Source organism: Lactuca sativa, chromosome 3 (genome assembly GCF_002870075.4).
Source record: "Lactuca sativa cultivar Salinas chromosome 3, Lsat_Salinas_v11, whole genome shotgun sequence".
NCBI lineage: Eukaryota > Viridiplantae > Streptophyta > Magnoliopsida > Asterales > Asteraceae > Lactuca > Lactuca sativa.
In genome coordinates, this window is record NC_056625.2 from 24,582,044 (window position 1) to 24,606,417 (window position 24,374).

The following is a 24,374-nucleotide window of genomic DNA, read 5'->3' on the forward strand; positions in this document are numbered from 1 at the left end:
ACTCAAAAGAATCCGGTCTTTCAATTATCCACTCTACGACTGCAGATGCTACCCGACATTCAACCCAGTGCCGCATCTCTACTAACAACCCTCACAAACGATAACCAACGGAATTCCCAACAATAACCCGTAACCAAACCCACAACCTGCCAAAGGATGAATACCGCATCGAAAACCGCACAAGGCTACCGGCACCAAAACACCAAACTATAACCATACCAAACCATCAGGGAACAACGAATGCCAAAGCGAAAACCTGAAGCACCAATCCATAACCATGCCAAACCCGCGAAACAACGAATACCGCATCGAAATCCACACAAGATACCAGCACAAACAATACGCCACAATCAACGCAAGGCAATCAAGACATCAAGAAAGCATCATACCCGCAGCTGCCTCCGGCACTGCTCCGTCTCCCTCTGCCGCAAGCCGATAAGCATGACCCTGAGCCCTTGGGGCTCCGCTCCATCCTGTCCTCCTCCTGAACTCCTCAAGGTGGCCGGTGCTAGAGCCTGCACTGGTCCTGCAGAAAGCTGTGGACAGTTGACCCTCAAATGTCCAACCTGCCGACACTGATAACAAATCCTCAAATCCCGAATTGGCACTGACTACCGACAATCCCGTGCACAGTGCCCCTCCTTTCCGCACTTGCGGCATGCACCACCGGACCAGCAAGCTCCAGTGTAATCCCTCCCACACTTCCCACAAGTGTGGCCGCTCCGATCCCCCATTCTAACATCTACGGTCCTGGACCGTTTCGGCGCCGACTGCGACTGCATCGGGGCCTGCCTCAGCTCACGCAACTGCAACTCAACCTCTAACTCTCACCACATGGCGGCCTCCTGCAACTCCAACAAGGTCTCACACCTCTGCGCAGACACGAACTGTCTGATATCCCTCTTGAGCATACTCAGATATCAGGACATCTGAGCCTGCTCTGAAGCGAACTCAGAGCAAAACATCGCCCTCTCAATAAACATCCTGGTGATCTTAGTCACCGACTCCGAATCCTGCTTCAGCTCAAGGAACTCCCGAGCAAATCTCTCCCTCTCATCTCGCGGAACATAGCGAGTACTGAACATCTCTCTAACTGATCCCCTAAAACCGCAGCCCTCTGCGCGTCGAAATATGACCCCGTGGTCAATCTCCACCAATCCTTCGCCCCGAGCCTCAATAGGTTCAGAGCACACCTCACCCTCTTATCAGCAGGGCATAAACTCGTGGAGAAACACCCCTCCACGTCTGATAACCATCTCATAGCAGCAATCGGGTCCTGAACTCCATCGAATGTGGGAGGCTTCGTATAATAGAAGTCCCGATACTGAAAACCCCGACTAGCTCCTCTCTTTGCCGTTGCTACAGCCGCTGTAACCGCCGCGGCAGCCGTCTCTGCGAGAGCCGCATATCGCTCATCAAACTACTCAACCATGGCGGTCCTGATCGACCCAAACCATTCTGGCAACTCAGCCCGTAACAATGCAGCAACCTCATCACGCAGGATCTCGCGAATCCTCGCATCCTGCTCGCTCGTGCTCGTCCGATCGATAACCTCCGACGGCACCGATTCACCCGGAACTCGCTCTCCCGCTCCCGATCCTGATCCGGATCCACTATCATCATGCCTCGAAATCCCCATACTGAAGGCACCCTACCAATCTCAGACACTTCCCACAATCCTGGGATCCAACTCTCGCAACCCTACCCTAGAGATCATGGTTTCCCTGATACGCGTATGGGTCCTGTGCTTTCAGTAGTACGGGCCCATACTACCTTCCACACCTACCCATATTTGTATGAAGTACTACCACAATACCCTAGAGAACATGCATAACAACTATCAACCCTCACCACTAGAGGAACACTGAGAATATCCCATAAGGGACCCTAGGCTACAGGCATCACAATCAGGCAACATTATCATGAATTCCTGAAGATCCCTAGCCTAACTCTAGCATGCTGTTCTATCAAGCTCAATAAAACAAATATCATGTATGGTATCTTGGGGTTACTTACTGGCTCCGGCTGATCGTACCTCCGCGTCCTCCTTTTACTAAATTTGAAAACCATTTTAATTTCTCATTTTAATTTCTCTTTTTAAAATCCTCCTCGATTTGAGACTGGAGTCACACGAATGTTTCCCCAATTCACTCAAACCAAGGCTCTGATACCAACTTGTAACATCCAAAATTTCAAAACAATTAAAACTTTTCAAAACCACTCATTTTAATAATGTTGTTACAAAAAGGTTTTCAATACATTATTTAACAGAGTATTTTCCCCAGGTTCATATCATAAAACACCAACGCGAGGAACGGTACGGTCACGCCTTTGCCTTGCCATAGCCTCTTGAGAACCTGAAACATAAAACCACAACTGTAAGCCCGAAAGCTTAGTGAGATACCCCCAGAATACCAACCACATATACGCCTTTCCAGGCCCTGACCTTCCGGTCCATCACACAACATATTGCCTTCCGGCCCATAACATATCGTCTTCCGGCCCATAAGCATAAAATGCATATATAACATAACAAATAATCATATAGCAGTTCATAGACAACAATCGATCAACAGATCACATATCATAGCATTACTCTAAACAAGATACCGGTCTGGCCGGTCACTAGCATAACATTACCCTATGAATCAGTCAACATACTAAATGCATACATACGCCTTTCCAGGCCATGACCTTCCGGTCCACATAGTAATGCCTTCCGGCCCATAACATGTATTGCCTTCCGGCCCATAACATATAACAACTGACAACTACCCGGATTTCCATCCGATAAAAGGGTTGGCATTGGTGCCATAAACCCTAGCGATATAGTGAGGATAAATCACCTCGAAACTGCCGACTGAACAGATAGCTCAAGCTGCTCCGATCACTGATACGATCTCCACCTCTGGACAGTCACCAATGCACTGAACTCAAACAATAACAACAATTACCAAAATACCCCTGGAACCACTGGTAAATCCTTGGTCAAAGACAAGGGCAAAGTCAACCCCTGACTGACCCTACTCGCCGAGTCAACCCTATGACTCGCCGAGTCCCCATACTCAGAACTTCACTCAACCCGCGATCTAACTCGCCGAGTCACCCCAAGACTCGCCGAGTTCAACGACTCTGAGTCCACTCGCCCTTAACTCACCGATTCCTTCAGACACCCTTTCTACACGTCGAGTATCCCCTTTTTACTCGACGAGTTCCTCCTGGAAGAATCGCGGGGCCACCCCGACTCAACTCGCCGAGTCTGAAGAACAACTCGACGAGTCCCAGTAAATCTTCAAGCTACTCGCCGAGTCTGTTCATCGGACTCGGCGAGTCCATGCCATGCAACCGCTCAAATTGCTTCCTAAGGTCAGAACTGCTCTGACCATTCATAGGTCTGGCCTTCCTAGACTGATCCATCACACAAGGTCCTCCTTTCAGTGCTCATGATACACCCCATGATTCATAACATACATATTGACCTAAGGCATAAGGATTCCAATCCAAAACCTTCATCAATTCCCGAAATGTACAGGCATGGGACATTCTGGACCTCCAAAGGTCCCAATACAGGGTTACAATCGTTTGGGGGACTAGGGTAGCATTCAATCTAATCACAAAAGTGTTCCACAAACCCTAATTCCATAAACACATCAACATAGCAGAGTATACTCGAATTCTTACCTGGATGATGTACTCTCTGCGTCCCCAATCCTCAGAACGTGACTCCCTTGCTGTTCTTTTAGCCAAGCCTTTCTCTTCCTTGCACAACAACTCTTCTATAATCAACAATGGCCTATAACCTTGCTCCAGATGCACACAATCGATTTAGGGTTCTTCTCAGAATGCTAAAATGAACAATGACGGCCAATAAGTCCCTTTTATACGTCCCAAACCTGAACGGTTAGGGTTTTCGCTAAACAGCGCAGACTCGCCGAGTCCATATCTGGACTCGTCGAGTCCGGTCGCGAACCGGCGACCAGGTCTGCAATCCTACTCGGCGAGTCTAGGCTCCAACTCGCCGAGTCCCCTCTTAAAACACCCCAAAAACATAATTATTACAATACATGGAATTTCGGGTTGTTACACTATGTATCCAACAGGAGGGTGTAGGAATGTTCATCCTATGTATCCAACAGCAGGGTGTAGGAATGGTTAACCGTAGGCATCCGTAGATGTTCATCCTACCGAAATAGTAATAACCTTGGACGTCCGTAGATGTTCATTTTCCTCTATAGCTAACAGTAGGGTGTAGGAATGGTTAATCCCGTAAAGGCACCCTAATATAAGTATTAACCGTAGGCATCCGTAGATGTTTATTATCCTCTGTATCCAACAACAGGGTGTAGGAATGGTTAGTCTCGTAAAGGTACTCCTAGTATAAGTATTAACCGTAGGCATCCGTAGATGTTCATTATCCTCTGTATCCAACAGCAGGGTGTAGGAATGGTTAGTCCCGTAAAGTTACTCCTAGTATAAGTACTAACCGTAGGCATCCGTAGATGTTCATTACCTCTGTTGCTAACAGTTGGGTGTCGGAATGGTTAGTCCCGTCTAGTAAGTAAGTAGTCTTCTCACGAGACCTGCTGTAAGTAAATAATAATATGATTGGTAGTCCCTATTCTACATTTGGAACTAAAGGTGACTTCCGCAACGAATCGCTAGGTCGAAATCCATATTTATTACGAAATCATATATAAGCCCAAACTATACCTATAATAGCTTACTAGGGATATATGAACGTATACCTTTGCTACCCAAAGGTACTGAACTGACTAACTATAACTATTATGTTCGTATATGTACACATGATATATAACTAATATTTAGATGAACTTCGGACGGATACCCGATACCCTACCAGACCACATCCCAACGAGGAAAAGGAAATAAAGTGGGTTAGCCTTCCTAAGTCCTTTAAACATTAATTATATAACTATACATATACAGGCATGCTTTTAACAAAGTATCTACGTAAAGGTATCTAAGTAAGTGTATCCATGTAAGTGTACTCAAGTAAGTGTATCCATGTAAGTGTATTCATGTAAACGTACACATGTAAGTGTATCTATGTAAACGTACTCATGTAATCGAATGTATGTAAACGTACTCATGTAACATGTAATATATTATTATAGACTCATGAATGAAATGACTCTTGTGATGATTCCTTGTACTAGAAATGGTAAGTAGTATCTACTAACTCTACCCATAATAGTAACTAATAATGTACGTGTATAACCTGAAGTATACCTTTGCTACCCAAAGGTACTGAACTGACTTAAAGGAAAACTTTTATGTCTACATATGTATACATGATATATAACTAAGATTTATACGACATTCGGACGGATAACCGATACCCCATAGCCACATCCCAACGAGGAAAAAGAAATAAAGCGAGTTAGCCTATATAACTATACATATATGGGCATGCATTTGATAATATAAAAGCGTAAAGAAGTTTTGTAAAACCTTTGAAAAAGATTTATATCTAAGAAAAGATCGACTTGATGTCAGTTTATAAAACGTTTTGAAAGTATTTGTTTGATAAAACAGTTTAAGTATAAAGAAACCTTTGTTTGAAACACGATTGTAAAAGAGTTTGAAATGAAACATACAATGTATAATAAACAGTTTAATAAAGAGTTTTAAACATATAAAAACGTTTAAGGTAAGCATTTGAAGAAATCTTTTTGGTAAAACTAGTTAATGTATAGTAAATCCATTTGCATGTTAGTTATTAATCACATGTGATTGATATAATAACTAGCATGATTCAACCTGTACCCCCCCCCCCCCCCCATAAACTATTTAAAATCATTTAGAAATGATTAAAAGGTTAATTCAAGGGGTATAAACTCACCTGTAGTTGGTGGTTTGGATGAACTGAAGATGTAGTATTGCTAGGTGTCAAGTGAAGACTTGAACACACTCTATGATCCTAGTTAACATATAATATCACATATATGTATCCAATTAGTATTTAAACAACTAATAAACAAAGTTAAGACACACTAGGACATGCTAAACACCTCATACAAGTGTTATAAGTCCCAAGGATTGCATCTAAGTGTTGTAGGGAAAGGCTAGTATGCTTGGGGTTCAAGGAAAACTCCATTAGGGAGTTTTCGGTTTTGTGGTCACTAACAAAAGAGTTTACGGTCGTAAACTCTTGAGTTTACGGCCGTAAGCTCATACGATTTTGACTATTTGTTGGTTTGAAGTTCTCTAAGTCATTCCAAGCATTCCTACTTCATGTTTAAGCCTTAGGAAATGTTTTGTGGCATCAATACACTCCTAAATGGAGTTTACGGTCCATGGATCATTTCTCCATGATCTTGCTGCCATAAACTCCTATGGAACATGGTTTTATGATGTTTTCAAGTCCTAAACACTTCAAGGTAAATGTCTAGGCTTGATTCAAGGCATAAGGAAGGAATATGGGCCATTTATAATCACTTTGGGGTGTTTACGGTATTGGGAGATCCCCAAACCGTAAACACACACACACACACACACATATATATATATATATATATATATATATATATATATATATATATAAGGGGGTCTTAAGATGTTTTTCATGTGCCTAAACCATCATGGAAGGGTTACATACTAGTTTCTAAGCATAAGGGAAGACTTGGGAGTACTTTGGCACCCAAAATAGTGTTTACGGTCCAAGAGGATCTTGGGCCGTAAACTCCTTCTTGTGATTCTTGAGTGATTTCTATCATATCTAATCATGTAGTAAGCTTTGAAACACTCTAGGGTAGAAGTACTTACAATCCGGAGCAAAATATTGAAGATCCTTGGGAGAGAATTCGGGCTTTTCTCTAGTTGAAAATGAAGAAATGAACTAAAAATGGCTAAGTGCCCTTTATATAGTCCATTGAGTTTTTGGTCCAAAAATATCATTTGAGCCATAAACTTCAAAATCTTGGGGTTTTGAAACTTATAAGATGAACAAAATACTCTAGGTTATCCTCTCTCCTGATATCACCTAAAGTGTTAAGCCTAAAATACTCAAACTTATTCTAAAATGTCTGAAAATTAACAGCAACTAGTCTGACTTCTATTGACCTGACATGTTTGTACATAATAGAAATTTCAGGTTGTCACATCATCCCCCCGTTAGAAGGAATTTCGTCCCGAAATTAGAATTTAGGTAAGAAAGTAGGCATGAATAATCAAGCCGAGAAGTGGGGATACTTCCTAAATGATAGATTCTCACGCTCCCAAGTGAATTCGGGTCCTTGGTTGGCATCCCAGCGGACCTCCACTAAAGGCAAACGACTATGAATCGTTCTCATGACCTCTTGGTCCATGGACACTACATTTCTTCCACGTAGGTGAGGCTCTTGCTTATCTTGGTCTCGTCGAGTGGGATTACAAGAGTCCTGACGGAAAGGTACGTTTTCAGGTTTGAGACGTGAAGGGATAAATGTACGTTACTAAGTTCGTGGGGTAGGTTAAGTTGTGGATGTTTCCTTTCCATTTCTTACTACGAGAGTAGATAAATAAGTCATTTACAAGGACAATGACGAACTGATCCAAGCAAGAATGGCATACCCTATTCATTACGTTCATGAATACTATGGTCGTATTCGTCGTATCCAAGGTTATCACTACGGACTCACAGTTTCCGCCTCGAGTTTGGAAGATTGTCCTCGGGAAAACCTTCACTAACACTCGTAATTGGTGATATTCGGATCTTAGGTCTATTTCTGAAAGGTAAATAGTTCCTTGCGGTTGGTCAACTGATTCATCTATGCGAGGCAGAGAGTGATGATTTCTAATGGAAGTCCTGTTGAGGTCTGCGCCACGAGGACTTCCAAAATGTCACCCATACTAGTGTTACTCTCGCCCATGCATGCTTAACTGCGGAGTTCTGATGGGATCCGGTGCATCAGTGCCGGTATGATCGCACACTCTGGATTCTGTCTTCTTGAAGAATAAGACCAGAGCTCCCAAAGGTGAGAAGCTTGGTCTTTTCGTTCTGTTGCTGAGTAGTCATTAAACTGTCCGGACATTTCTTGTATCATTTTGATTCAGGCGAAGAGAGGAGTTATTATACATGAAAACTTAGCTCATACACGTTATGATATAATCAAGGTGGGGCGGATAATAAAATGTGTGATTCTACTCTAGTCCCACATCCCAACGAGGAAAAGAAACTACGTTAGAAATCTCACATTCTATTGTCTACCAGGTCTTCGTTATATATAACTCGGGAATGTATAAGAGAGGAAAGTCATGACAATAATCTTCTTATGAATCTTTTTTGAGGAACTGAGATTTCATAGCAAAGGCTACTATTGACCCTGGATGTACGTCGATCGTTCAATGAAAGAGTAAGAGTATGATCTCGAAGGTTTGACCTACATCCTTATGATGTAGTCCTAGTACGGAATTGAAGTATGTTTACGAAGGTCCGGCCTACATCCCTATTATGCAGTCCTTAGTAAGGAGTAGAAGTAAGTTCGTAGAATGGTTTAAAGACGTTTGTCGTTCAAGCCGAGGTATCATTGGTTGGTGAATAACATGATCCAACCATTGAAAGAGACTTGGAAATGTCTCCGGAGTTAAATTACTATAGTCCAATGACTTGACTAAAGCATGTTTCAGATAGACTCCAATGAAGGTATGATGAAAGCATTTGAACAAAGAGTGACACGGAAGTTAGCCGGCTGTCAATATCATCGATGTTTAAGATGTAATAAGTTCAGGAAAAATTGACCCTGTAGTAGGTCTTACATCACATCTGGAGTAGAAAAATTCCTTGACAGCATAAAGGTCTAACTAAAAGTACTTACAGTACACGGTAGTCACATAGGAAAGTCCTACACAGAACATAGGCAGGAACATGGATCTTTAAAACAACGAAGGAAAGTAAAGTATCTCCTGATGGCGATGGTCACCCCTATGGTGAACCCTTAGTTCAGCTAGTTAACGTTCCACATCAAGTAGGTGTCTTTCGTACACCCTCTGACGTACTCGGAGCTCTATGACTTCAGCTCGAGTTTCAGCTAGGGCTTGTAGCAGGGTTTCATGGTTTCTATCAGATCTCTCGTGAGTGTGTTCAAGGCGATTGGTGTGAATGGTATGCATTCCTGCGTTGGCATCTACCTCTGTGATACGTTGGAGAGCCTTCCTGCCCTAAATTTCGCTTCGAGTAACTCTACGGATCAATATTGGTAGAACTCTATCAGCTAAGCTCCCTTCGTTTACGTTGTAGAAGCTTCGATCTCCATTAAACGACATAGGTTGGTCTTGATCTTCGCTCCATGTTTCCAAGCATTCAACCCAAGGAGGCGCCGGACCATGAAAATTCGGACGAGGGTTAGGATTTGGAATGGGAGCTACTTGGGGCAGGTTCTCAACTTCGGGTTCGGAGTTAGCACCATCTGAAAGGTCTTCATCGTGGTGATCATTCAAAGGGATCAGATAATCATTCTCTGGTTCTTCTCCAAACCATCCAGCAATGACTTCGTTTGGAAGGTATGGGTTGCCGTGGGGATGGAGTCCAGCCATGTTATCAGTCATATGTAATCAACACAGGATAGTCCTTCGAATAAGTGACCTTAACTCCAAATTCACAAGGAACAGGGGTAAAGCAAAAATTTCACAGATTCTAAGTCTATAACATCCTAGTTACATATAGCCTTAGTATCCACTTAGCAACTATCAACTTAGTAATGAAGATCCTTTTTAGTTCTTAAGTAAGTAATTATAGTAACACAAAACACCCCTATGGTATTTTAGACTTAGGTTCTGTTATAATGTTCTCATTGTAGTGGTGTTGGTAAGTTTTTAGACTTGTTGACACATCAAAACCATTCTTGGGCATGTGCTAATCACTCCCCGAAACATCATAGTTGATCAGGCTATGCCACTCCCAAGACTGACCATACATCCCCGAGCTTACCTGTGATATTCAACAATCGTAATCCTTTTGTTCTTGTCGTTGTGACACCAATTTTTGTATGAATGCAGGCACGTATACTTACTTAAATATTTTATTATTTAAAAGTATATACTCTCAGACAGAGTGTTTTAATCCCAGTGTATTTATAGTTAGTATATCTTTTATGGGTTGATATACTTAATTCACTATAAACAATGTTCTGATACCAATCTGTCACACCCCAAAACCAGAACGGCGGAAACGTTCTGGGGCGGAGGACGTCATGTAATGTATCACAACAATGCAAAGTAGTAAACAAGCAACAACATCAACCATTGCATTAATAGTATAATTTTAGTTACAAGTGTGTTCTTTCACAGTATAAGACAACAAAATGAACAATCAAAATAAAATACGAGTCTAAACAGCTCCGTCTTCACAAAATCTAGTTGCCGTACCTGTCTATTTGTGACCTGAGAATACAAGTTATTTTGAAAGTGAGTATCAGCCAAAAAGCTGGTGAATTCATAAGTATTAATGTGTCTTTGATTTGTAAAACTTGTAATGAAAGTTTCGACATTGTTTTGAAAGAAAGTTCGTACAAGTGTGGAAATGTTTATAAGTAATGGAAAGCGTTTGAACAACCCTAGAAATCCCTATGATTCCTATTAGTATAGATGAAATCTTCTACCAAGACCTAACAGTTTTGAAAGTAACAAAGATGGTTTTTCCCTTGTATGACTACTATTAACAATATATATATATATATATATATATATATATATATATATATATATATATATATATATATATATATATATATATATAGTCTACCTCATCGTTTATGTGAATGTATCACAAAATAAAAGTAACATGAAAAATATAGCCATGTAAGTGTTTATCCTTTTGTATTAGGATCAACCCAACATCGCGACTGCCGAAATAGTAATAACCTTGGACGTCCGTAGATGTTCATTTTCCTCTGTAGCTAACAGCAGGGTGTAGGAATAGTTAGTCCCGTAAAGGTACCCTAATATAAGTATTAACCGTAGGCATCCATAGATGTTCATCCTATGTATCCAACAGCAGGGTGTAGGAATGGTTAGTCTCGTAAAGGTACTCCTAGTATAAGTATTAATCGTAGGCATCCGTAGAAGTTCATTATCCTCTGTATCCAACAACAGGGTGTAGGAATGGTTAGTCCTATAAAGGTACTCCTAGTATAAGTATTAACCGTAGGCATCCGTAGATGTTCATTACCTCTGTTGCTAACAGTTGGGTGCCGGAATGGTTAGTCCCGTCTAGTAAGTAAGTAGTCTTCTCACGAGACCCGTTGTAAGTAAGTAATAATATGATTGGTAGTCCCTATTCTACATTTGGAACTAAAGGTGACTTCCGCAACGAATCGCTAAGTCAAAATCCATATTTATTACCAAATCATATATAAACCCAAACTATACCTATAATAGCTTACTAGGGATATATGAACGTATACCTTTGCTACCCAAAGGTACTGAACTGACTAACTAGAACTATTATGTCCGTATATGTACACATGATATATAACTAATATTTAGACGACCTTCGGATGGATACCCGATACCCTACCAGACCACATCCCAACGAGGAAAAGGAAATAAAGCGGGTTAGTCTTCCTAAGTCCTTTAAACATTACTTATATAACTATACATATACAGGCATGCTTTTAACAAAGTATCTATGTAAAGGTATCCAAGTAAGTGTATCCATGTAAGTGTAATCAAGTAAGTGTATCCATGTAAGTGTACTCAATTAAGTGTATCCATGTAAGTGTATTCATGTAAACGTACTCATGTAAGTGTATCTATGTAAACATACTCATGTAAGCGAATCTATGTAAACATACTCATGTAACATGTAATATATTATTATAGACTCATGAATGAACTGACTCTTGTGATGATTCCTTGTACTAGAAATGGTAAGTAGTATCTCCTAACTCTACCCATAATAGTTACTAATAATGTACATGTATAACCTGAAGTATACCTTTGCTATCCAAAGTTACAGAACTGACTGAAAGGAAAACTTTTATGTATACATGCTATATAACTAATATTTAGACGACATTCGGACGGATAACCAATACCCCATAGCCACATCCCAACGAGGAAAAGGAAATAAAGCGAGTAGCCTTCCTAAGTCCTTCAAGCATTGCTTATATAGCTATACATATATATGGGCATGCATTTGATAATATAAAAGCATAAAATAATTTTTGTAAAACCTTTGAAAAAGATTTATATCTAAGAAAAGATCGACTTGATGTCAGTTTATAAAACGGTTTGAAAGTATTTGTTTGATAAAATAGTTTAAGTATAAAGAAACCTTTGTTTGAAACACGATTGTAAAAGAGTTTGAAATGAAACATACAGTGTATAATAAACAGTTTAATAAAGAGTTTTAAGCATATAAAAATGTTTAAGATAAACATTTGAAGAAATATGTTTGGTAAAACAGTTAATGTATAGTAAATCCATTTGCATGTTAGTTATTAATCACATGTGATTGATATAATAACTAGCATGATTCAACCTGTATCCCCCCCATAAACTATTTAAAATCATTTAGAAACATTTAAAAGGTTAATTCAAGGGGTATGAACTCACCTGTAGTTTGTGGTTTGGATGAACTAAAGATGTAGTATTGCTAGGTGTCAAGTGAAGACTTGAACACACTCTATGATCCTAGTTAACATATAATATCACATATATGTATCCAATTAGTATTTAAACAACTAATAAACAAAGTTAAGACACACTAGGACATGCTAAGCACCTCATACAAGTGTTATAAGTCCCAAGGATTGCATCTAAGTGTTGTAGGGAAAGGCTAGTGTGCTTGGGGTTCAAGGAAAACTCCATTATGGATTTTATGGTTTTGTGGTCCCTAACAAAAGAGTTTACAGTTGTAAACTCTTGAGTTTACGGCTGTAAGCTCACACTCTTTTGACCATTTGTTGGTTTGGAGTCTTCTAAGTCATTCCAAGCATTCCTACTTCATGTTTAAGCCTTAGGAAATGTTTTGTGGCATCAATACACTCTTAAATGGAGTTTACGGTCCATGGACCATTTCTCCATGAGTTTTCTGCCGTAAACTCCTATGGAAGACGGTTTTATGATGTTTTCAAGTCCTAAACACTTCAAGGTAAAAGTCTAGGCTTGATTCAAGGCATCAGGAAGGAATATGGCCCATTTATAATCACTTTGGGGTGTTTACGGTTTTGGGAGATCCCCAAACCGTAAACACATATACAAGGGGGTCTTAAGGTGTTTTTCATGTACCTAAACCATCAGGGAAGGGTTCCATACTAGTTTCTAAGCATAAGGGAAGACTTGGGAGTACTTTGGCACCCAAAATAGAGTTTACGGTCCAAGAGGATCTTGAGCCGTAAACTCCTTCTTCTTGTGATTCTTGAGTGATTTCTATCATATCTAATCATGCAGTAAGCTTTAAAACACTCTAAGGTAGAAGTACTTACAATCCGGAGCAAAAGATTGAAGATCCTTTGGAGAGAATTTGGGCTTTTCTCTAGTTGAAATTGAAGAAATGAACTAAAAATGGCTAAGTGCCCTTTATATAGTCTGTTGAGTTTTTGGTCTAAAAATATCATTTGAGCCGTAAACTTCAAACTCTTGGGGTTTTGAAACTTATAAGATTCTCAAAATACTCTAGGGCATCCTCTCTCATGATATCTCCTAAAGTGTTAATCCTAAAATACTCAAACTTATTCAAAAAAGTTTGAAAATTAACAGCAACTGCTCTGACTTCTATTGACCTGACATGTTTGTATAGAATAGAAATTTCGGGTTGTCATATTTAGTCTCCATCAACTTCCTAAATTTAGCTGTTAAGTTGGGATTCGTAGAGCCAAAGATGTTGTCATCGGCGTAAATTTAAACTATCATAAGGTGGTCACCCTCTTTCTTTCGAAAGAAGGTTGGGTCAACCCAACCTTGCTTAAACTTGGACATTTTAAGAAATTTAGTGAGAGTTTCATACCATGCCCTTGGTGCTTGATTGAGACTATAGACTGCCTTGTCCAGAATGTTGCAGTGACCTGGATACTTTTCGTTCATGGAACCCGGTGGTTGCTCTACATACACCCTCTCTTCTAGTTCTCCATTTAAGAAGGTACACTTCACATCCATTTGGTATACTTCAAGGTTCTTGTGTTCAGCATAAGCAAGAAAAATACGAACTGACTCCAGTCTAGCTACGGGAACGAAGGTCTCTTCATAATCAATTCCTTCTTCTTAACAATAACCTTTCACGACCAATATTGCCTTGTTGTGAATTACGTTTCCTTCCTTGTCCATTTTGTTCCTGAAAACCCACTTTAGTCCAACCACAGAAGCATCCTCTGGTGTTGGAATCAGTCTCCACACTTTGTTTCGCTCGAACTCATTGAGTTTGTCCTGCATCGCCTGTACCGAATCAGAATGATCGAGTGTAGTGTTGATCGTCTTCGGTTCAACCTTTGAGACGAAAGAATTAAACATGCAAAATTCCACTTTAGAGAATAGTGCAGTTTGTTTCGCTTTTAGTTATGATCGTGTGAGAACTTTTTCTGATGGTTTACCAATAATATGTGTTTGAGGATGGTCTTTGGTCCATTTGGTGAGTGGTGGGTAATTAGGATCATAAGAGGGATCCAGTTCAGCATCCACTTCTTCATCGAGTTCTGATTAAATATCATCATCATTTGAATTTGCATTCTCCCCCTCGAATGATGATACTTCCTCCGGTTCAGGCTCAGAATACTTTCCCTAGACTTGGGTTTCGGTTGGTGTTGATGATGATGGACTCTCCCCTTGGAATGATGAATTTTGGTTATTTGGATGAGACGAACCCTCCCCCTGAACATAAGAACTGTCTCTGGGAGGTTCGGTTGAGTTAGAATGTTCGTCTGCTTGAGGTTGTTCAACTGTCATTTTCTTTGCAGCATCATCGATTATCTTCTTCAGGTGATCTACCTTGTTGTCTAGAGCTTTAGATTCAGAGTGAATGGGCGTTTCTGGTTCATCAAATAACAGCATGTACTGCTCAAAGAGATTTGAAATGGGTACCGTAACTTGACCAGAAATGGGAAGTATTTCCTCCACTAAGCCTTCGGTTGTCTTAAGTTTCTTGACATAGTTATCATCGAAGGTAACATAATAGGTCTCCTTTATTTTCTTCGAATGCTTGTTGAGAACTCTATATGCTTTGGAGGTTAAGGAATAACCCAGAAAGATTCCTTCGTCTGCTTTGACATCAAACTTGTTTCGGAGCTCCTTTGAATTGAAGATGAAGCATCTTGAACCGAACTCATGAAAAAATTTTGCATTGGGCTTTCAATTGTTCAAGATCTCATAGGGAGTGATTGAGAAATGTTTGTTGAGATAAGATATGTTCTGCGTAAAGCATGCAGCAGCAATGGCGTCAGCCCAGAAGTATAGAGGTAAAGAGGCGAAGCTAAGCATAGTTCGGGCCACTTCACATAAAGATCGGTTTCGCCTTTCGAGAATTCCGTTCTTTTATGGAGTATATGGATCAGAGAAGTTGTGAGTGGTTCCCTTTTCTCCAAGAAAATCTTCAAAATCTTTGTTCTTGAACTCCAACCGTTGTCGCTTCTGATATTTCGAACTACCTTTCGCAGCTGAACTTCTACCTGCTTGATAAAGATTCTAAGCTTGGGAGTAGCCTCTAATTTTTGCCTCAAAAAGAAAACCCAGGTAAGTCGAGAGAAATCATCCACTATGACAAGTATGTACTTGTTACCCCCAATGTTGTCGATTGAGGAAGGACCGCATAAATCAATGTGCAGTAATTCGAGTGGTTCAATAACTTTTGTGTTGATTCGAGAGGGATGAATCTGCCGACTTTGCTTTCCCATTTCACATGCGGCACACATGTTTTCTTTATCGAACTTCATAACAGGAAGACTTCGAACGTGATCCCCAAGCACCAGTTTGTTGATGTATTTAAAATTGAGATGGGAGAGTCTTCGGTGCCATAGCCAGCTTTCTTCTGAATGAGCCTTTGTGAGCAAGCAAACTCCTGGTTTTCCTCGTATTGGACTGAGATTCAAAGGGTACATCTCTCCTTTTCGTTTTGATTTCAGCAAGATGTTATTCGTCTTCTATTCAATGATCTCTGAGCCATTGTCATCGAACGAAACCTTTAATCCAGTGTCCACCACCTGTTGAGAGACTCTATGAGGTTGTGTTGAAGACCTTCAACATACGCCACTTTTCGAATTGAAAAATCACCATTGGTAATCATGCCATAGCCTTTGATTGTGCCAAAAGAATTATTACCATACTTGACACATCCACCATCTTGAGGAGACCGAAATTCCCTCAGATCTTCCTTTCTTCCTGTCATGTGATGCGAGCAGCCACTATCTATATACCATTCATCATCGAACTGCTCGTCATGCATAGCCTGCAAAAGTTAAGTAGATTTAGGAACCCAAAGTTTCTTGGGTCCTTGTAACCATAAAGGTTCTTTTTATTAGATTTGTTTCATCTTTTCTTATTATGGTGTAAACTTTTATTTTATTAGATTTGACCTTTTTAGATTCAGTTTTTGATTTGACGTCAGCAATCTTTCAGTTCTTCACTTTGGAAACAAACTCCATCTTCTTTTCAACTTCTGGAAGGAGCTTTCCGTTACCTTTTCTATCATTATGTGAATGTGAATAAGAAGGATGAGATTTGGTGTTAGTGTAAGACTTTTGATTATTGCCCTTACTTGGTTGGGAGCCGAAACTACCTTCCCTTCGGTTCCTATCAATGGATGATTTAGGACCGAAACCATCCTTTCGGTTTCTGACACATTGAGGACCGAAGCTTCCTTTTCGTTTGTCCTGATTCTGAGGACCGAAACTTATCTTTCGGTTGTCCTGATTCTGAGGACTATGAGGAGCTGAGTTTGTTTTTGTTTCTTTTTTTGATTTAGAAGCTTTTTCATAGCGAACGTAATTAGGATTTTGAGATCGCCAACACTGCTTCCTTTTAGTGAGATTCTTCTTGTATCTTAAATTTCGTTGATGCTTTCTCTCTAACACTTGTTTTGGAGTTTTATGGATGTTGGCCTTTCGTTTTGGTACTTGAGCATGACTCTCGCTCTTTAGAGAAGAGGTTTCACTTGACAGCTTGACTGGATCGTCTGAGTCAATTTTAGTACCACTTGTACTCGGCGCATCAAATCAAGTAGGATCATTAAGTGGTTCTACCACATACCTACCTTTCACTCTCCATGATGTTTTCTGAAACAGACATTTTGTTCCATCAGTATTATCTATCGGTGCTGACCAGAAAAACTCATCACAACCATCAACATTTTCTTCTTCTACTAATGTCGTTAGTTCGGTTGTTTGTTGCTGTGTAACTCCTTGAACTGTGTAAACTTATTTGGAGTTGTTTGTATCTTTTGATATACAACAGCTTTTGCCTTGAGGACTTTAGTCTTGTATTTTGATGAGCGAGCGAACTCAACAAAATTTTTAGAAATAAGATTTTTATTGGTTTTGGGTTCGCTCTTGACAAATTCAGAACAGTCCACCTCATCTTCTACAGATATTTCACTCATATCATCATCGTTATTGAATTCAGAAGTGTTTTCAATATCAATTTTATTTTCTGAACTCAACTTGGCATTCATAAAGTCAAATTTCTGTACAATTTCGGTTTTGACCTTTAGTTTGTCATTTTCATCCAACAAAATTTTGAGCATGTCCTTATGGTCTTTTAACTTTATGAAGGACTCTATTTTGTCAAGACCAATTTTGTAAGAGGGAGAGATATCATCAGAAGAAACAACATTTTCATAGTTGTATGCATCGGCATCGATTTCATCCTCCTTGAACTCAAGGAAGGGTAAAATCATACGATGTATCTTCTTTCCTATATCACAATTAAGATGCAGTTGAGTAATGTTGGAATACAATCTTTTAGCAATTAAACAAAAAACATTACGTTGTTTCAAAAGCTTTAAATTATCTCTTTGCAAATAAATTGTTTCATCCCTAGACTTAAGCAACTCCTTCTCCTTTTTCTTTATCCAAATACGCCTTTCCTCACTCTTCGATGATACCCTGCTGATTTGATCAGTTAGGTTAGAGTTTGTGACGCGAGTTTGAGATAAACTACCACTTATACTAGAAAATTTAGATTTTAATCCATTCGGTTCCTTTTCATAGTTTGTGATGGGGATATTTAAAGAAACAAGAATAGATTGTACCTTCTTGATCAACTCATCGCATTCATTGATCTGCACATTGACATGTTTCGCTGCAAAACACCTATCTTCTCGCTCTTTCGCTTCATCTCGTCCCCCATCAGTGGTATAACCTCTCTTTTGTGACACCTTAGAAGTCACCATTAGACACTTTCCAGCAACTTTTCCTTCTTTCACTAACAAAGCGCTGCCATGAGTGGGCTTCCTTACTTCCTCATCTTCTGAATCAGTCGACCAAACTCCAACACCGCCAAATTCATCATCAACAGTATTTCCCTGCACAATTAAAGCATTCATTGTGTTATGAGATCTAGCTTTCTTTTTCTTGATTTCATCCAATCGGCGTAGAAGGCTTGCTTCCTCATCATCCTCTTCATTCTTTTCAGACTTCTTTCTCAGTATACAATCTTTGGCAAAGTGGTTTTTGCCTCTATAGTAGTGACAATTAAAGCCTGAGTCACCGCCAAGTTTGGCTTCCTTCTTTGGTTCTTCTGTATGTGATTTACTCTTCGGTTCCTCCTTCACTTTCTCAGTACTGTAGCTTCCCTGCCAGTTTCGGTTCTTATTGGCTGGGAATCTTCTTTTGATGAACTTCTTGGGATTGGACACCATTAATGCAAAATATTCACTTGTTAGATCATACTCATAATGATCTAAATCTTCTTCTTCTTCAGCAGCATTCTTTCCTTTTGAGATTAGAGCTAACGATCCCATGCCAGAAACCACGCTCATTTCTTTAGATATTGCACTCTCATGTGACTTCAATATTCCCACTAGCTTTGCAAGAGAGTAAGACTTGAATTGTTCGTGTGCTTTCACAGTGGACACCACCGCCATCCATTCGGTTCTAAGGCCATTCATAAATGTGACCTTTGGTTCAATGAATTTCCTTTCTATCCTATGCTTTATCGTTTTACTAAAAAGATGATTAAAGCGATCGAAAGCTTGAATGAGCTTCTCTTTAGGCTTCTGCTTAAAGTCACCAAATTCCGAGAGCAATAAAGTTTGGATGGAATGCTCAAGATCTTCATCTGTGGAATATAGATCCTTCAACATATCCCATATCTCCTTCGCTGTTGTGCATCAACTCACCAATTGAAACGTGTCCAATTGTAAAGCAAACCTAATCATCCTTAAGGCTTTGATGTTGCACTGAAACTTTTCTTTCTCATCTTGGGTTATGTCTTTCACATCATTAACGAGTTGATTGTACTCCTTTTGAGTTTAGACAACTCTTGAAGTGGTTGAATGAGCGAATGGACCAACTGTTATCGCCTCCCAAATCAAGTATCCGTTGTCTTCTGAACCAATCACGTAGTCTTCAAAGTGATGCGTCCAGCCTTCATAATCCTGAGTGTACAATATGGGAATTCTCATTGTCGATCCAATGTTGTTGGAGATACTGGGAATCATCCATGGACATGATTATGTTTGTTTAAAAACCTGCTAAAAATCAGACTTGTAAATAATGTTAGGGTAAGATTGATTTAAAGAACTACATCAATAGATAATGACGGTTCTAACAGGAACAATCAAAGCGAAGAACCCCTAAGATCTTCTTCTACAGAAGAGATGTGTATGGATTACTGATATGTTAAAATTTAAATTACTGATATCCATATTGTTATGATTACTTATATGTGTGAAAATTTAGAAATACATGTCAGTATGTAGGCTAGGGATCTTTTCAATAATTGCTGCTTAGGATTGCCTGATAAATAAGATGCCTTAGAACTTAGAGATTTGCTTGTTATTTGCTGCTTAAAACCTATATTGATATTAGTTACTTATTTAAAAAATACATTAGGTTTCATTCTCCTAGAATTAAATAGTCTTAGATTGCCTGATATGGCACTATTTCACAGCTCTTGTATGAGTCTAACTGTTGTAGTACCAAATCTTTCAATCAACAGACTGTTTGGTTTTACAAGCATGCAATCGTATTCATCTAATTATTAGTTAATATTGGTAGAAGTTTTTCCTCAAAAAATAGTAGGGCGAAATGGAAGGAATCCTTGAAGAAGTCTTTTAGGAATTTCATGTTAGTATTTGCTGATAAATTAGATGCCTTATAGCCTAGGGATTGCTTATTAATTGTTGCTTAGAACCTATATTGATATTAATTAGTTATTTGACATATACGTTAGGTTGCATGATCCCAGAATTAAATAGTCTTAAAGTGCTTGATTTGGCGCTATTTCTCAGCACTTGTACGAGTCTAACCATTGTCGTGTCGGATCTTTCAGTCGACGAACTATTTGATTTTAGAGGCATGCAATTGTATCTGTATGATAATTAGTTATCATTGGTAGAAGTTCTTCCTCAGTTAATAGTAGGGTGGAGGGCAAAATAATCTTAGAAGGAGAGTTTAGGATTTTAATACATGCTTAATATGGGATATATCCGTAAGGTAAGGTGTCATTAAAGATGCAAATTCGTAGTAGATTCTAGGAAAATATGTTGTATGTGCTCATGGGACACATACATGTGTATATATATATATATATATATATATATATATATATATATATATATATATATATATATATATATGTTTAGCGGTCAACATATGGAGTATTGGAAGTGACTTGAAATCCACGAGACAATTTTTGGGACAAGTATGAGTATTTGTGAAAGGTGGTAGAGGCATATACTACCAGAAGCACTTGACTCACACTTGGATCAAGAAGAGTCACAAAGTTTCTAAGGCACTGGTAGTTAGGAAGATAGTCTGAAACAAACGAGTTATCCTAGCTAACTATCATACATGTACTCTAACAATACCTCTATCCTACTATGCAAGGGATATACAATGGGATACATAGCAAACTGATAAATGCACTCAATTTGAAGAGACTATAATCCACACACTCGAGATGATGATACCGAGTCTCCTCACACTAAACATAAACATAATAAACCCTAATTAGCAATTAAGGTAATAACTAGTTCAAAAAGAGTCTTGGCCCACAATTAATCCTCCTTTGGAAAAAATACTATTTCCCCTTCTAAGACTAGATACCAACACAGTTGTCCAAAAGTCAAAATGGCCAAAAATTCAACGGTCCAGTGTTACGCTCATCGTAGCACTTACCTACGCTCGCAGTAGCACACTGCTCTACACTCAGTGCAGAACTCCATATGGAATACAAAAGATTTTCATGCTACGATGAGTGTAGAGAAAGCTACGCTCAATGTAGCTCCACTGATGTCTAATTTTTTCATTAAGCTCTCAATACAGAAGGCTAACCTCCCAAATGTTGGGTTTTTAATCAAAAATCGTTTCATAAACACAAAGATAGAAATGGAAGACTTTAATTTTGAACAAAATAAAACTAGTTTTATTCCCACCAAAATATCATTTTGCGAGAACTTAAAAATATTAAAACAACCATATAAGTAAAGCATTACAACCTTTGAAGACTTTGGTTCTTTTGGCAATTAGGAAGTTGATGAAGATGGATTTAAGTTATAAAAAAGAAGCTTTCTGGAAGTATCTACCAAGCAAGTTGAAGCCACCATAATATACTAGTATAAAACTTGTAATTTTTTATTCATAAAGCCTTAGAAATATATAACAAATATATGTTCAAAGGTGAAGCAAAAAGTGGACTTTTCTTTAGCACCAAATGTAAGCAAGTAAGAGGGAAGAGGAGGCTTCCGATTTTGAAAATTGGCATCCCTATGGGAGCATATTACTTACGGTTATGGAGTCCCAAAAGAAGAAGAATTACAAGTTCTAATCCATCTCACAAAACACTAGCAAGTTTTACTTTTATGTGCCGTATATACCAAAAGTAAGACCATAAAGCTAAAGTGAGCATGCTCCTTTCTAGTGTATGGGAGATATATTAAACCAAAAAACAATCTATCCCCATCATATGGAAACTCACAAAACTAAATACAAATGGGACAAAAGGTGATGTGCTTATTTCTTTATTCATAACTATATATATATATATATATATATATATATATATATATATATATATATATATATATATATATATATATATAAAAGGCTACCATTTATATAATAGATTTCTAACATATATGTATAAAAATAGTTATATATAATTAGCTTTTTTATATAAATCAGATTTATATATTAATAAACTCTAAGTAGTTTAATGAGATATATAAATATAACTTATAAATAATCGTACTTTATGATACATTTCATAAGTTATTATGTCTCTAATAAATATTATTTCAACAAATAATAATTTCCCAATTAGTGATAAAATATTATTTCCCAAAATAATATTTTTCCAATTAAATACAAGTGGTGATATATATTAATAATCAGATTATACTGGTAAATAATCAATTGATGGTAACTTGTTATAAGGTGTGACACAGGAATATATGCTATTAGCAATATCATTCTATAATGACTCCGAGGCATACTAGATCTTTCAACCTCTCAATTGTATATGCCTCATCATAGATTGATATAAACAATGGTGAATGTCTAGCAACATTTTATTGCCCCCAATACCACATGCCGAAGAATGCCACTCACCAACATCCAATTCTAAAAAGCTCCAAGATTCAATTGATGTATAAGGTAAGTGTAATGACCAAAAATTTCAACCAATTTAAAATTTTCGAAAACAACCCGATTCCATTAAAGTTATTACAAAAAGGTTTTCAATACATATTATTTTAAGTATTCCCAGAATCTCATCACAATATAAACACGAGGAGCGGTACGATCACGCCTTCGCCTTGCCACGGTCTCCTGAAGAACCTGAAAAAATTAAACCGCAACTGTAAGCCCGAAAGCTTAGTGAGATATCCCCAAAATACGAACCACATATACCATACACACATAACATGCCATAACATATCCGATCACAGAACAACCATGCACTTCGGGTCTACTGTGGGACTGGTCCGCCGCACCGGACAACAGTCCACCTGGTCCACCCTCCGAGTCTAGCCATATACCTCCAGTCTACAGTGTGATTGGTCCGCCTGCACCGGGCGTTCAATCCACCTGGAACACTCTCCGAATCTAACCACATACATCGAGTCTGCAGTGTGATTGGTCCGCCCGCATCGGGCCTTCAATCCACCTGGTCCACTCTCTGAGTCTACAGTATGACTGGTCCGCCCGCATCGGGCCTTCAGTCGGCTTGGTCCACTCTCCGAGCCTCGACACGTCTGGTCCGCCCTCTTGGGGCCTACAGCCTATCCGGACCGCTCGCTGGGCCTTCGGGACAACCGGTCCACCCTGGGTATCTTGGCCTACAACACAAAGTAGGACCTGCCTCAACCCAACTCCGGTCCAAACAACCATGTGCACATAAACATACAATCATATAGCAATTCACAGTCAACAAGCCGATCAAACAGATCACATAACATATCATCATCCTAACCAGGATACCGACCTAACCGGTCACTAGCATAGCATCACCCTACATCTCGGGATACCTATCTCAACCAGGTCTCTAACATATACCATCCTAGCTACCAGGATGCAAACAAATCAAAGCAATAACATAACAACAAATACCCGGATCTCAATCCGATAAGGACCGGCCTCGGTGCCTTAGACCCTGTTGATATAGTGAGGATAACTCACCTCAAAACTGCCGACTGAACAGATAACCCAAGCTGCTCCGATCACTGATACGATCTCCACCACTGGACGACCACCAAAGCACTGAACATAAAATAATATCCAACAATTACCAAAATGCCCCTGGAAACCACTGGTCAACCCTTGGTCAACGTCAACTCCTGACTGACTCTACTCGCCGAGTCAACCCCATGACTCGCCGGGTCCCCATGCTCAGAAATTCCCCAAACCACGACTCAACTCGCCGAGCCACCCCGAGACTCGCCGAGTTCAACAACTATGAGTCCACTCACACAACTCACCGAGTCATCCCCTTGACTCACCGATTCATGGCTCAACTAGAAAAGATTGGGATTCTTCGAAAAGACTCGCCGAGTCCAAGAACAGATTCGTCGAGTCTAAGGCTATCTTCAACCTACTGGCCGATTTGTTCTTCCAACTCGTCGAGTTCTAGGCCATCTGCATCCAACTCGCCGAGTTGTTCTTCCAACTCGTCGAGTCCCAGCCTATCTTCAAGCAACTCGCCGAGTCCACCCATGTGACTCGTCGAGTACCACCGGGTCTGAATCCATACAGAGGCTTTCCAAGCCATGCAAATGATTCAAACCATAG

The 24,374-nt window shown here is 39.4% G+C and overlaps 1 pseudogene; it reads right to left on the reverse strand.

Annotated features, from left to right (window-relative positions):
• Positions 1-7,814: 7,814 nt before the first annotated feature.
• On the reverse strand, positions 7,815-7,932 carry LOC111907399 (5S ribosomal RNA; annotated as a pseudogene).
• Between the last annotated feature and the right edge of the window lie 16,442 nt (positions 7,933-24,374).